The sequence below is a fragment of the Carcharodon carcharias genome, chromosome 2 (genome assembly GCF_017639515.1).
Source record: "Carcharodon carcharias isolate sCarCar2 chromosome 2, sCarCar2.pri, whole genome shotgun sequence".
Lineage (NCBI taxonomy): Eukaryota > Metazoa > Chordata > Chondrichthyes > Lamniformes > Lamnidae > Carcharodon > Carcharodon carcharias.
This window is the reverse complement of record NC_054468.1, coordinates 98,082,584-98,098,803: the sequence shown is the minus strand read 5'-3', so window position 1 is coordinate 98,098,803 and position 16,220 is coordinate 98,082,584.

The window sequence follows — 16,220 nt, the reverse complement described above, 5'->3', positions numbered from 1 at the left end:
TACACTACCAACACCCATCCACTACCTTCCCCCATCCAGTACCATCCTCCCTCCCCTATCATCCCTCATCCACTACCATCCTCCCTCCACTACCATCCCTCATCCACTACCATCACCCATACACTACCTTCCTCCCGCCATAGCCATTCCCCTTCCACTACCATCCACCATCCACTACCATCCTCCCTCCACTACCATCCCCCATCCACTACCATCCCGCATCCACTACCATCCCCATCCAATATCCCCCACCCTCCCCTATAATTCTCCATCAACTACCATCCACCATCCACTAACATCCTCCATCCACTACCATTCCCCATCAAATTCCATCCTCCTTCCACTACAATTCTCCCTCCACTACCATCACCCTTCCACTACCATCCTCCTTCCACTACCATCCTCCATCCACTACCACTCTCCATCCAATACCATGCTCCATCTACTACCATCCCCCATCTACTACCATCCTCACTTCACTACCATCCTCCCTTCACTACCATCCACCTTCCACTACCATCCTCCAAACACTACCATCCTCCCTCCACTACCACCCTCTATCCACTACCATCCCTCATCCACTACCATCCTCCGTCCACTACCATTCTCCCTCCACTGCCAGCCTCCTACCATTGCCATCCTCCCTCCACTACCATCCTCCCTCCACTACCATCCCCCATCCACTACCATCCTCCGTCCACTACCATCCTCAATCCACTAACAGCCTACTACCATTACCATCCTCCCTCCACTACCATCCTCCCTCCACTACCATCCTCCTTCCACTACCATCCCCCATCCACTACCATCCTCCCTCCACTGCCATCCTCCATCCACTAGCATCCACCCTCCAATACCATCCTCCCTCCACTACCATCCTCCATCCAGTACAAGCCTCCCTGCACTACCATCGTCCCTCCACTACCATCCTCGCTCCACTACCATCCCCCATCCACTACCATCCTCCCTCCACTTCAATCCTCCATCCACTGCTATCCTCCCTCCACTACCATTCTCCATCCCCTAACACCCTCCATCCACTACCATCCTCCATCTACTACCATCCCACATCCACTACCACCCTCCCTCCACTGCCATCCTCCATCCACTAGCATCCAACCTCCAATACCATCCTCCATCCACTACCATCCTCCATCCACTACCATCCTCCATCCAGTACAAGCCTCCCTCCACTTCAATCCTCCATCCACTGCTATCCTCCCTCCACTACCATTCTCCATCCACTAACACCCTACATCCACTACCATCCTCCATCTACTACCATCCCCCATCAACTACCAACATCTTCCACTACCATCCACCCTCCACTACCATCTCCCTTCCACTACCATCCTCCATCCACTACCATCCTCCCTCCACTACCATCCTCCCTCCACTACAATACCCCATCCACTACCATTCTTCCTCCACTATCATCCAACATCTAGTTCCATCCTCCCTCCACTGTCATGCCCCCTCCAGTACCTTTCTCCCTCCACTATCATTCCCCATCCACTACCATCTTCCCTCCACTACCAGCCCCCATCCACTACCATACCCCAAACACTACCTTCCTCCCTCCACGACCATCCCCATTCCACTACAATTCTCCATCCACTACCATCCTCCCTTCACAACCATCCCCCGTCCACTACCATCCTCCATCCACTTCCATCCTCCATCCAATACCATTCTCCCTCCACTACCATCCTCCATCCATTACCATCCCCCATCCAATAACATCCTCCCTCCACTATCCTGCTCCCACCCCTACCATCCTCCATCCACTACTATCCTCCTTCCACTACCATCCTCCATCCACTACCATCCCCCATCCACTACCATCCTCCCTCCACTACCATCCTCACTCCACTACCATACACCCTCCACTATCATCATCCCACCACTACCATCCTCCATCTACTGCCATCCCCCCTCCACTACCATCCTCCCTGCACAACCATCCCACATCCACTCCCACCCTTCCTCCACTACCATCCTCCATACGCTACCAACTACCTCCACTCCCATCCTCTTCCACTACCATCCACCCTCCACTACCATCGTCCCTCCACTCCCATCCTCCATCCACTACCATTCTCTATACGCTACCGTCCCCCATCCTCTATGATCCTCCATCCACTACCATCCTCCCTCTACTACCAGCCTCCAACAACTAGCATCCTCCCTCCACTATCATCCTCCCTCCACTACCATCCTCCCTCCACTACCATCCCTCATCCACTACCAACCCCCATCCAGTACCATCCTCACTCCACTATCATCCAAAATCCACTACCGTCCTCCATACACTACCAACACCCATCCACTACCTTCCCCCATCCAGTATCATCCTCGCTCCCCTATCATCCCTCATCCACTACCATCACCCATACACTACCTTCCTCCCTCCACTGCCATTCCCCATCCACTACCATCCTCCATCCACTACCATCCTCCCTCCACTACCATCCCCCATCCACTACCATCCCCATCCAATATCCCCCACCCTCCCCTATAATTCTCCATCAACTACCATCCACCATCCACTACCATCCTCCATCCACTACCACACTCCATCTAATACCATGCTCCATCTATTACCATCCCCCATCTACTACCATCCTCACTTCACTACCATCCTCCCTCCACTACCATCCACCTTCCACTACCATCCTCCAACCACTACCATCCCCCCTCCACTACCATCCTCCGTCCACTACCATCCTCAATCCACTACCAGCCTCCTACCATTACCATCCTCCCTCCACTACCATCCTCGCTCCACTACCATCCTCCCTCCACTACCATCCCCCATCCACTACCATCCTCCCTCCACTTCAATCCTCCATCCACTGCTATCCTCCCTCCACTACCATTCTCCATCCACTAACACCCTCCATCCACTACCATCCTCCATCTACTACCATTCCCTATCCACTACCATCCTCCCTCCAGCCATCCTCCATCCACTAGCATCCACCCTCCAATACCATCCTCCATCCACTACCATCCTCCCTCCACTACCATCCTCCATCCAGTACAAGCCTCCCTCCACTACCATCGTCACTCCACTACCTTCCTCCCTCCACTACCATCCCCCATCCACTACCATCCTCCCTCCACTTCAATCCTCCATCCACTGCTATCTTCGCTCCACTACCATTCTCCATCCACTAACACCCTCCATCCACTACGATCCTCCATCTACTACCATCCCCCATCAACTACCATCCTCTTCCACTACCATCCACCCTCCACTACCATCTCCCCTCCACTACCATCCTCCATCCACTACCATCCTCCCTCCACTACCATCCTCCCTCCACTACAATACCCCATCCACTACCATTCTCCCTCCACTATCATCCAACATCCAGTTCCATCCTCCCTCCACTGTCATCCCCCATCCACTACCATTCTCCCTCCACTATCATCCCCCATCAACTACCTTTCTCCCTCCACTATCATTCCCCATCCACTACCATCCTCCCTCCACTACCAGCCCCCATCGATTACCATCCCCCAAACACTACCTTCCTCCCTCCACTACCATCCCCCATCCACTACCATCCCCCATCCAGTACCATCCTCCCTCCACAACCATCCCCCGTCCACTACCATCCTCCATCCACTTCCATCCTCCATCCACTACCATTCTCCCTCCACTACCATCCTCCATCCATTACCATCCCCCATCCAATACCATCCTCCCTCCACTATCCTGCTCCCACCCCTACCATCCTGCATCCACTACCATCCTCCTTCCACTACCATCCTCCATCCACTACCATCACCCATCCAATACCATCCTCCCTCCACTACCATACTCACTCCACTACCATCCACCCTCCACTATCATCATCCCTCCACTACCATCCTCCATCTAATGCCATCCCCCCTCCACTACCATCCTCCCTGCACAACCATCCCACATCCACTCCCATCCTTCCTCCACTACCATCCTCCATACGCTACCAACTACCTCCACTCCCATCCTCTTCCACTACCATCCACCCTGCACTACCATCATCCCTCCACTCCCATCCTCCATCCACTACCATTCTCTATCCGCTACCATCCTCACTCCACTATCATCCTCCCTCCACTACCATCCTCCCTCCACTACCATCCTCCATCTACTACCATTCCCCATCCACTTCCATCCCCCATCCACTACCATTCTCCCTCCACTATCAACACCCATCCAGTACCATCCTCACTCCACTATCATCCCCCATCCACTACCGTCCTCCATACACAACCAACACCCGTCCACTACCTTCCCCCATCCAGTACCATCCTCGCTCCACTACCATCCCTCATCCACTACCATCACCCATACACTACCTTCCTCCCTCCACTGCCATTCCCCATCCACTACCATCCTCCATCCACTACCATCCTCCCTCTACTACCATCCCCCATCCACTACCATCCCCCATCCACTACCATCCCCATCCAATATCCCCCACCCTCCCCTATAATTATCCCTCAACTACCATCCACCATCCACTACCATCCTCCATCCACTACCATCCCCCATCAAATTCCATCCTCCTTCCACTAAAATTCTCCCTCCACTACCATCACCCTTCCACTACCAACCTTCCTCTACTACCATCCTCCATCCACTACCACTCTCCATCCAATACCATCCTCCATCTACTACCATCCCCCATCTACTACCATCCTCACTTCACTACCATCCTCCCTCCACTACCATCCACCTTCCACTACCATCCTCCAACCACTACCATCCTCCCTCCACTACAACCCTCGATCCACTACCATCCCTCATCCACTACCATCCTCCGTCCATTACCATTCTCCCTCCACTGCCATCCTCCTACCATTGCATTCTTCCCTCCACTACCATCCTCCCTCCACTACCATCCCCCCTCCACTACCATCCTCCATCCACTACCATCCTCAATCCACTACCAGCCTCCTACCATTACCATCCTCCCTCCACGAACATCCTCCCTCCACTACCATCCTCCCTCCACTACCACCCCACCTCCGCTACAATCCTCCATCCACTGACATCCTCTTTCCACTACCTTCCTCCCTCCACTTCCACCCTCCATCCACTACCATCCCCCATCCACTTCCATCCTCCCTCCACTACCATCCTCCCTGCACAACCATCCCACATCCACTCCCATCCTTCCTCCACTACCATCCTCCATACGCTACCAACTACCACCACTCCCATCCTCTTCCACTACCATCCACCCTCCACTACCATCATCCCTCCACTCCCATCCTCCATCCACTACAATTCTCTATCCGCTACCATCCTCACTCCACTATCATCCTCCCTCCACTACCATCCTCCCTCCACTACCATCCTCCATCTACTACCATTCCCCATCCACTTCCATCCCCCATCCACTACCATTCTCCCTCCACTATCAACACCCATCCAGTACCATCCTCACTCCACTATCATCACCCATCCACTACCGTCCTCCATACACTACCAACACCCGTCCACTACCTTCCCCCATCCAACCATCCTCGCTCCACTACCATCCCTCATCCACTACCATCACCCATACACTACCTTCCTCCCTCCACTGCCATTCCCCATCCACTACCATCCTCCATCCACTACCATCCTCCCTCTACTACCATCCCCCATCCACTACCATCCCGCATCCACTACCATCCCCATCCAATATCCCCCACCCTCCCCTATAATTATCCCTCAACTACCATCCACCATCCACTACCATCCTCCATCCACTACCATCCCCCATCAAATTCCATCCTCCTTCCACTAAAATTCTCCCTCCACTACCAAAACCCTTCCACTACCAACCTTCCTCTACTACCATCCTCCATCCACTACCACTCTCCATCCAATACCATCCTCCATCTACTACCATCCCCCATCTACTACCATCCTCACTTCACTACCATCCTCCCTCCACTACCATCCACCTTCCACTACCATCCTCCAACCACTACCATCCTCCCTCCACTACAACCCTCGATCCACTACCATCCCTCATCCACTACCATCCTCCGTCCATTACCATTCTCCCTCCACTGCCAGCCTCCTACCATTGCATTCTTCCCTCCACTACCATCCTCCCTCCACTACCATCCCCCCTCCACTACCATCCTCCATCCACTACCATCCTCAATCCACTACCAGCCTCCTACCATTACCATCCTCCCTCCACGACCATCCTCCCTCCACTACCATCCTCCCTCCACTACCACCCCACCTCCGCTACAATCCTCCATCCATTGACATCCTCTTTCCACTACCTTCCTCCCTCCACTTCCACCCTCCATCCACTACCATCCCCAGTCCACTTCCGTCCTCCCTCCACTACCATCCTCCCTGCACAACCATCCCCCATCCACTCGCATCCTTCCTCCACTACCATCCTCCATCCGCTACCAACTGCCATCCACTCCCATCCTCTTCCACTACCATCCACCCTCCACTACCATCCTCCCTCCACTCCCATCCTCCATCCACTACCATTCTCTATCCACTACCATCCCCCATCCACTACCATCCTCCCTCCACAACCATCCTCCCTCTCCTACCAGCCTCCAACAACTACCATCCTCCCTCCACTACCTTCCTCCAACTACTACCATTCCCCATTCACTTCCATCCCCCATACACTACCATTCTCCCTCCACTATCAACCCCCATCCAGTACCATCCTCCCTCCACTACCTTCCCCCATCCACTAGCTTCCTCCCTCCACCGCCATCCCCCATCCACTTCCATTCTACCTCCACTGTCATCCCCCATACAGTACCATCCTCCCTCTACTATCATCCCCATCCACTAAAATACTGCCTCCACTTTCATCCCCCATCCACTACCTTCCTCCCTCCACTATCTTTCCCCATCCAAAACCATCCGCCCTCCACTACCATCCCCCATCCACTACCATCCCCCAAACACTACCATCCTCCCTCCACTACCATCCCCCATCCACTACCATTCTCCATCCACTACCATCCTCCCTCCACAACCATCCCCCATCCACTACCATCCTCCATCCACTACCATCCTCCATCCACTACCATTCTCCCTCCACTACCATGCTCCATCCATTACCATCCCCCATCCAATACCATCCTCCCTCCACTATCCTCCTCCCTCCCCTACCATCCTCCCTCCACTACCATCCCCCATCCATTACCAACCTCCCTCCACTACCATCCACCCTCCACTACCATCCCCCATTCACTACCATCTCCCATCCACTACCATCCCCATCCACTACCATCGTCCCTCCACTACCATCCCCCATCCACTACCATCCGCCATCCACTACCATCCTCCATCCACTACCATCCTCCCTCCAGTACCATCCCCTATTCCGTACCATCCTCCCTCCACTACCATTCTGCATCCACTACCATCCTCCATCCACTACCATCCCCCATCCATTACCATCCTCGTTCCACTACCATCCTCCCTCCACTAGCATTGTCCATCCACTACCATCCTCCATCCACTACCATCCCGCATCCACTAACATTCTCTCTCCACTGCCATCCTCTTACACTGCCAACCTCCCTCCACTAAAATCCATCATCCAATACCATCCTCCCTCCACTACCAGCTTCCCTCCACTACCATCCCCCATCCATTACCATCCTCCTCCACTGCCATCCTCCATCCACTAGCATCCACCATCCATTACCATCCCCCATCCAATACCATCCTCCCTCCACTATCCTGCTCCCACCCCTACCATCCTCCATCCACTACCATCCTCCTTCCACTACCATCCTCCTTCCACTACCATCCCCCATCCACTACCATCCTCCCTCCACTACCATTCTCACTCCACTACCATCCACCCTCCACTATCATCATCCCTCCATTACCATTCTCCATCTACTGCCATCCCCCCTCCACTACCATCCTCCCTCCACTACAATCCCCCATCCACTACCATCCCCCATTCACTACCATTTTCCCTCCACTGTCATCCCCCATCCAGTACTATCCTCCTTCCACTATCATCCCCCATCCACTACCATCCTCCCTCCACTACCATCCCACATCCAGTACCTTCCCCCGAGAAACTACCATCCTACCTCCACCACCATCCCCCATCCACTACCATCCCCCATCCACTACCATTCTCCCTCCACTGTCATCCCCCATCCAGTACCATCCTCCTTCCACTATCATCCCCCATCCAATACCATCCTCCCTCAACTACCATCCCACATCCAGTACCTTCCCCAAACAACTACCATCCTCCCTCCACCACCATCCCCCATCCAATACCATCCCCCATCCACTACCATCCCCATCCAATATCCTCCTCCCTCCCCTTCCATCCTCCATCAACTACCATCCTCCCTCCACTCCCATCCTCCATTCACTACCATCCGCCATCCACTAACATCCTCCCTCCACTCCAATCCTCCATCCACTTCTATCCTCCCTCCACTACCATCCTCCATCCACTACCACCCTCCATCCACTAGCATCTTCCATTTACTACTATCCCCCATCTACTACCATCCTCACTCCACTGCTATACTCCGTCCACTACCATCCCCCATCCAGTACCATCCTCCCTCCACTACCATCCTCCCTCCACTACCAGTCTCCAACCCCTGCCATCCTCCCTCCACTACCATCCTTCCTCAACTACCATCACCCCTCCACTACCATCACCCCTCCAGTACCATCCTCCCTCCACTACCATCCCCCATCCACTACCATCCCCCATCCACTACAATTCTCCCTCCACTATCAACCCCCATCCACTACCTTCGTCCCTCCACTATCATCCCCCATCCACTATCATCCTCTGTCCACTACCATCCCCGTTCCACTACCATCCCCCAAACACTACCATCCTGCCTCCACTACCATCCCCCATCCACTACCATCCTTCCTCCACTACCATCCTCCCTCCACTACCATCCTCCCTCCACTACAATCCCCCATCCACTACCATCCCCCATTCACTACCATTTTCCCTCCACTGTCATCCCCCATCCAGTACTATCCTCCTTCCACTATCATCCCCCATCCACTACCATCCTCCCTCCACTACCATCCCACATCCAGTACCTTCCCCCGAGAAACTACCATCCTACCTCCACCACCATCCCCCATCCACTACCATCCCCCATCCACTACCATTCTCCCTCCACTGTCATCCCCCATCCAGTACCATCCTCCTTCCACTATCATCCCCCATCCAATACCATCCTCCCTCAACTACCATCCCACATCCAGTACCTTCCCCCAACAACTACCATCCTCCCTCCACCACCATCCCCCATCCAATACCATCCCCCATCCACTACCATCCCCATCCAATATCCTCCTCCCTCCCCTTCCATCCTCCATCAACTACCATCCTCCCTCCACTCCCATCCTCCATTCACTACCATCCGCCATCCACTAACATCCTCCCTCCACTCCAATCCTCCATCCACTTCTATCCTCCCTCCACTACCATCCTCCATCCACTACCACCCTCCATCCACTAGCATCTTCCATTTACTACCATCCCCCATCTACTACCATCCTCACTCCACTGCTATACTCCGTCCACTACCATCCCCCATCCAGTACCATCCTCCCTCCACTACCATCCTCCCTCCACTACCAGTCTCCAACCCCTGCCATCCTCCCTCCACTACCATCCTTCCTCAACTACCATCACCCCTCCACTACCATCACCCCTCCAGTACCATCCTCCCTCCACTACCATCCCCCATCCACTACCATCCCCCATCCACTACAATTCTCCCTCCACTATCAACCCCCATCCACTACCTTCGTCCCTCCACTGTCATCCCCCATCCACTATCATCCTCTGTCCACTACCATCCCCGTTCCACTACTATCCCCCAAACACTACCATCCTGCCTCCACTACCATCCCCCATCCACTACCATCCTTCCTCCACTACCATCCTCCCTCCACTACCATCCACCCTCCACTACCATCCCCCATTCACTACCATCTCCCATCCACTACCATCCCCCATCCACTACCATCCGCCATCCACTACCATCCTCCATCCACTACCATCCTCCCTCCATTACCATCCCCTATTCGCTACCATTCTCCCTCCAATACCATTCTGCATCCACTACAATCCTCCATCCACTACCATCCCCCATCCATTACCATCCTCGTTCCACTACCATCCTCCCTCCACTAGCATTGTCCATCCACTGCCATCCTCCATTCACTACCATCCCGCATCCACTAAAATCCCCCATCCACTACCATCCTCACTCCACTACCAGCCTCCCTCCACTACCATCCCCCATCCACTACCATCCTCCGTCCACTACTATCCTCCATCCAATAGCATCCACCCTCCAATACCATCCGGCATCCACTACCATTCTCCCTCCACTACCATCCTCCATCCAGTACAAGCCTCCCTCCATTACCAGCGTCCCTCAAATACCATCCTCCCTCCACTACCATCCCCCATCCACTACCATCCTCCCTCCACTTCAATCCTCCATCCACTGCTATCCTCCCTCCACTACCAATCTCCATCCACTAACACCCTCCATCCACTACAATCCTCCATCTACTACCATCCCCCATCAACTACCATCCTCTTCCATTACCACCCTCCCTCCACTACCATCCGCCTCCACTACCAACCTCCATCCACTACCATCCTCCCTCAACAACCATCCTCCCTCCACTACAATACACCATCCAGTACCATTCTCCCTCCACTATCATCCCCCATCCCGTTCCATCTTCCCTCCACTATCATCCCCCATCCACTACCAATCTCCCTCCACTACCATCCCCCATCCACTACCATCCTCCCTCCACTATCATCCCCCATCCACTACAATTCTCCCTCCACTATCTTCCCCCATCCACTAACTTCCTCCCTCCACTATCATTCGCCATCCACTACCATCCTCCCTCAACTACCATCCCCCATCTACTACCATCCCCTAAACACTACCATCCTCCCTCCACTACCATCCCCCATCCACTACCATTCTCCATCCACTACCATCCTCCCTCCACAACCATCCCCCGTCCACTACCATCCTCCCTCCACTACCATCCCCAATTAAGTTCCTTCCCCCAACCACTACCATCCTCCCTCCAACACCATCACCCATTCACTACCATCCAGCATCCACTACCATGCTCTCTCCACTACCATCCCCCATCCATTACCATCCCCCATCCACTACCAACCCCATCCAATATCCTCCTCCCTCCGCTACCATCCTCCATCAACTACCATCCTCCCTCCACTACGATCCTCCATCCACTACCATGCGCCATCCAAAAACATCCTCCCTCCACTACCATCCTCCATCCACTACCAGTCTCCAACCCCTACCATCCTCCCTCCACTACCATCCCTCCTCCACTACCATCCTCCCTCCACTACCATCACCCTTCCAGTACCATCCTCCCTCCACTAACATCCCCCATCCACTACCATCCCCCAGCCACTACTATTCTCCCTCCACTATAAACCCCCATCCACTACCTTCCTCCCTCCACTATCATCCCCCATCCACTACCATCCTCTGTCCACTACCATCCTCCCTCCACTACCATCCCCCATCCACTACCATCCTCCATCCACTACCATCCTCCCTCCACTACCATCCCCCATCCACTACCATCTCCCATCCACTGCCGTCCCCATCCACTACCATCGTCCCTCCACTACCATCCCCCATCCACTACTATCTGCCATCCACTACCATCCCCCATCCACTACCATCCTCCATCCAGTACCATCCCCTATTCGCTACCATCCTCCCTCCACTACCATTCTGCATCCACTACAATCCCCCATCCAGTACCATCCCCCATCCATTACCATCCTCGTTCCACTACCATCCTCCCTCCACTAGCATTGTCCATCCACTGCCATTCTCCATCCACTACCATCCCCCATCCACTAACATTCTCTCTCCACTGCCATCCTCTTACACTACCATCCTCCCTCCACTGAAATCCCCAATCCACTACCATCCTCCCTCCACTACAGCCTCCCTCCACTACCATCCAACATCCACAACCATCCTCCCTCCACTACCATCCTCCATCCACTAGCATCCACCCTCGAATACCATCCCCAATCCACTACCATCATCCCTCCACAGCCATCCTCCATCCACTACCCTCCTCCATCCACTACCATCCTCCCTCCACTATCCTCCTCCCTCCCCTACCATCCTCCATCCACTACCATCCTCCTTCCACTACCATCCTCCATCCACTACCATCCCCCCTCCACTAACATCCTCCCTCCACTACTATCCTCCCTCCACTACCATCCACCATCCACTAGCATCCTTCCTCCACTACCATCCTCCATCCACTACTATCCTCCCTCTACTACCATCCTCCATCCACTAGCACCCTCCGTCCAATACCATCCTCCATCTACTGCCATCCCCCATCTACTACCATCCTCACTCCACTACCATCCTCCCTCCACTACTATCCTCCATCCTCAACCATCCTCCCTCCACTCCCATCCTTCCTCCACTACCATCCTCTATCCACTACCATCCCCCATCAACTACCATCCTCCCTCCAATCCCATCCACAATCCACTACCAGTCTCCTACCATTACCATCCTCCCTCCACTACCATCCTCCCTCCCCTACCATTCTCCTCCACTACCATCACCCCTCCACTACCATCCTCCATCCACTAACATCCTCCCTCCACTACCATCCTCCCTCCACTTCCATCCTCCATCCACTACCATCCCCCATCCACTTCCATCCTCCCTCTACTACCATCCTCCCTGCACTAACATTCCCCATTCACTCCCATCCTTCCTCCACTACCTTCCTCCATCCACTACCATCCACCATCCACTCCCATTCTCTTCCTCTAACATCCACCCTCGACTACTATCCTCCCTCCACTCGCATCCTCCATCCACTACCATTCTCTATCCACTACCATCACCCATCCACTGCCATCCTCCCTCCACTACCATCCTCCCTCTACTACCAGCCTCCAACAACTACCATCCTTCCTCCACTATCATCCTCATTCCACTACCATCATCCATCTACTACCATTACCCCTCCACTACCATTCTCCCACCACTATCAACCCCCATCCAGTACCATCATCCCTCCACTATCATCCCCCATCCACGACCGTCCTCCAACCACTACCATCCACCATCCACTACCTTCCCCCATCCACTACCATCCTCCGTGCACCACCATCCCCCTTCCACTACCATACTCCATCGACTACCATTCTCCATACGCTACCATCCCCGTTCCACTACCATCCTCCCTCCACTGCCATCCTCCCTCTACTACCAGCCTCCAACCACTACCATCCACTGTCCACTATCATCATCCCCCCCACTACCATCCTCCATCTACTGCCATCCCCCCTCCACTACCATCCTCCCTCCATTACCAATCCCCATCCACTACCATCCCCCATCCACAACAATTCTCCCTCCACTGTCATCCCCCATCCAGTACCATCCTCCTACCACTATCATCCCCCATCCACTACCATCCTCCCTCCACTACCATCCCCCATCCAGTACCTTCCCCCAACCACTACCATCCTCCCTCCAACACCATCACCCATCCACTACCATCCAGCATCCACTACCATGCTCCCTCCACTACCAACCCACATCCAATAACATCCCCCATCCACTGCCATCCCCATCCAATATCCTCCTCCCTCCCCTACCATCCTCCATCAACTAACATCTTCCATCCACTACCATCCTTCATCCACTACCATCCACCATACACTAACATAGTCCCTCCACTACCATCCTCCATTCACTACTATCCTCCCTCCACTACCATCCTCCATCCACTACCACCCTCCATCCACTAGCATCCTCCATCTACTACCATCCCCCATCTATTAGCATCCTCACTCCACTACTATCCTCCCTCCACTACCATCCCCCATCCACTACCATCCTCCCTCCACTACCATGCTCCCTCCACTTCCAGTCTCCAACCCCTACCATCCTCCCTCCACTTCCATCCTTCCTCCACTACCATCCACCCTCCACTACCATCACCCCTCCAGTACCATCCTCCCTCCACTACCATCCCCCATCCACTACCATCCCCCATCCACTACAATTCTCCCTCCACTATCAACACCCATCCACTACCTTCCTCCCTCCACTATCATCCCCCATCCACTACCATCCACTGTCCACTACCATCCCCGATCCACTACCATCCCCCAAACACTACCATCCTCCCTGCACTACCATCCCCCGTCCACTACCATCCTCCATCCACTACCATCATCCCTCCACTACCATCCCCCATCCACTACCATCTACAATCCACTACCATCCCGATCCACTACCATCCTCCCTCCACTACCATCCCCCAACCACTACCATCTGCCATCCACTACCATCCTCCATCCACTACCATCCTCCCTCCAGTACCATCCCCTATTCGCTACCATCCTCCCTCCACTACCATTCTGCATCCACTACCATCCTCCATCCACTACTTTCACCTATCCATTAACATCCACGTTCCACTACCATCCTCCCTCCACTAGCATTGTCCATCCACCACCATACTCCATCCACTACCATCCCCCATCCACTAACATTCTCTCTCCACTGCCATCCTCTTACATTACCATCCTCCCTCCACTAAAATGCCCCATCCACTACCATCCTCCCTCCATTACCATCCTCCCTCCACTACCATCCACCATCCACAACTATCCTCCCTCCACTACCATCCTCCATCCACTAGCATCCACCCTCCAATACAATCCTCCATCCACTACCATCCTCCCTCCACAGCCATCCTCCATCCACTACCCTCATCCATCCACTACCATTCCCCATCCACTAGCATCCTCCATCCTCTACCATCCCACATCCACTACTAACCTCCCTCCACTACCAACCTCCCTCCACTACCATCCTCCATCCAGTACAAGCCTCCCTCCACTACCATCGTCCCTCCACTACCATCCTCCCTCCACTACCATCCCCCATCCACTACCATCCTCCCTCCACTTCAATCCTCCATCCACTGCTATCCTCCCTCCAATACCATCCTCCATCCACTAACACCCTCCATCCACTACCATCCCCCATCAACTACCATCCTCTTCCACTACCATTCTCCCTCCACTACCATCCTCCCTCCACTACCATCCTCCCTCCACTACAATACCCATTCCACTACCATTCTCCCTCCACTATCATCCCCCATCCAGTTCCAACCACCCTCCACTATCATCCCCCATCCACTAACATTCTCCCTCCACTACCTTCCCCCATCCACTACCATCCCCATGCACTACCATCCTCCCACCTCTACCATCCCCCATCCACTCCCATCCTTCCTCCACGACCATCCTAAATCCACTACCATCCCCCATCCACTCCCATCCTCTTCCAATACCAACCACCATCCACTACCATCCTCCCTCCTCAACCATCCTCCCTCCACTACCATCCTCGCTCCACTACCAGCCTCCAACCACTACCATCCACCCTCCACTATCATCCTCCCTCCATTACCATCCTCCATCTACTACCATTCCCCCTCCTCTACCATCCTCCCTCCACTACCATCCCCCATCCACTACCATCCCCCATCCACTACCATTCTCCCTCCACTATCATCCCTTTCCAGTACCATCCTCCCTCCCCTATCATCCCCCATCCACTACCATCCTCCATCCACTACCATCCTCCCTCCACTACCATCCCCCATCCACTACCATCCCCATCCACTAACATCCCCATCCAATATCCTCCAGCCTCCCCTACAATTCTCCATCAACTACCATCCACCATCCAATACTATTCTCCATCCACTACCATCCCCCATCAAATTCCATCCTCCCTCCACTACCATCCTCCCTCCACTACCATCTTCCATCCACTACCACTCTCCATGCAATACCATCCTCCATCTACTGCCATCCCCCATATACTACCATCCTCATTCACTACCATCCTCCATCCACTACCATCCACCTTCCAATACCATCCACCAACCACTACCATCCTCCCTCCACTACCATTCTCCCTCCACTGCCAGCCACCTACCATTGCCATCCTTACTCCACTACCATCCTCCCTCCACTACCATCCTCCCTCCACTAAAATCCCCCATCCACTACCATCCTCCCTCCATTACCAGCCTCCCTCCACTACCATCCAACATCCACAACCATCCTCCCTCCACT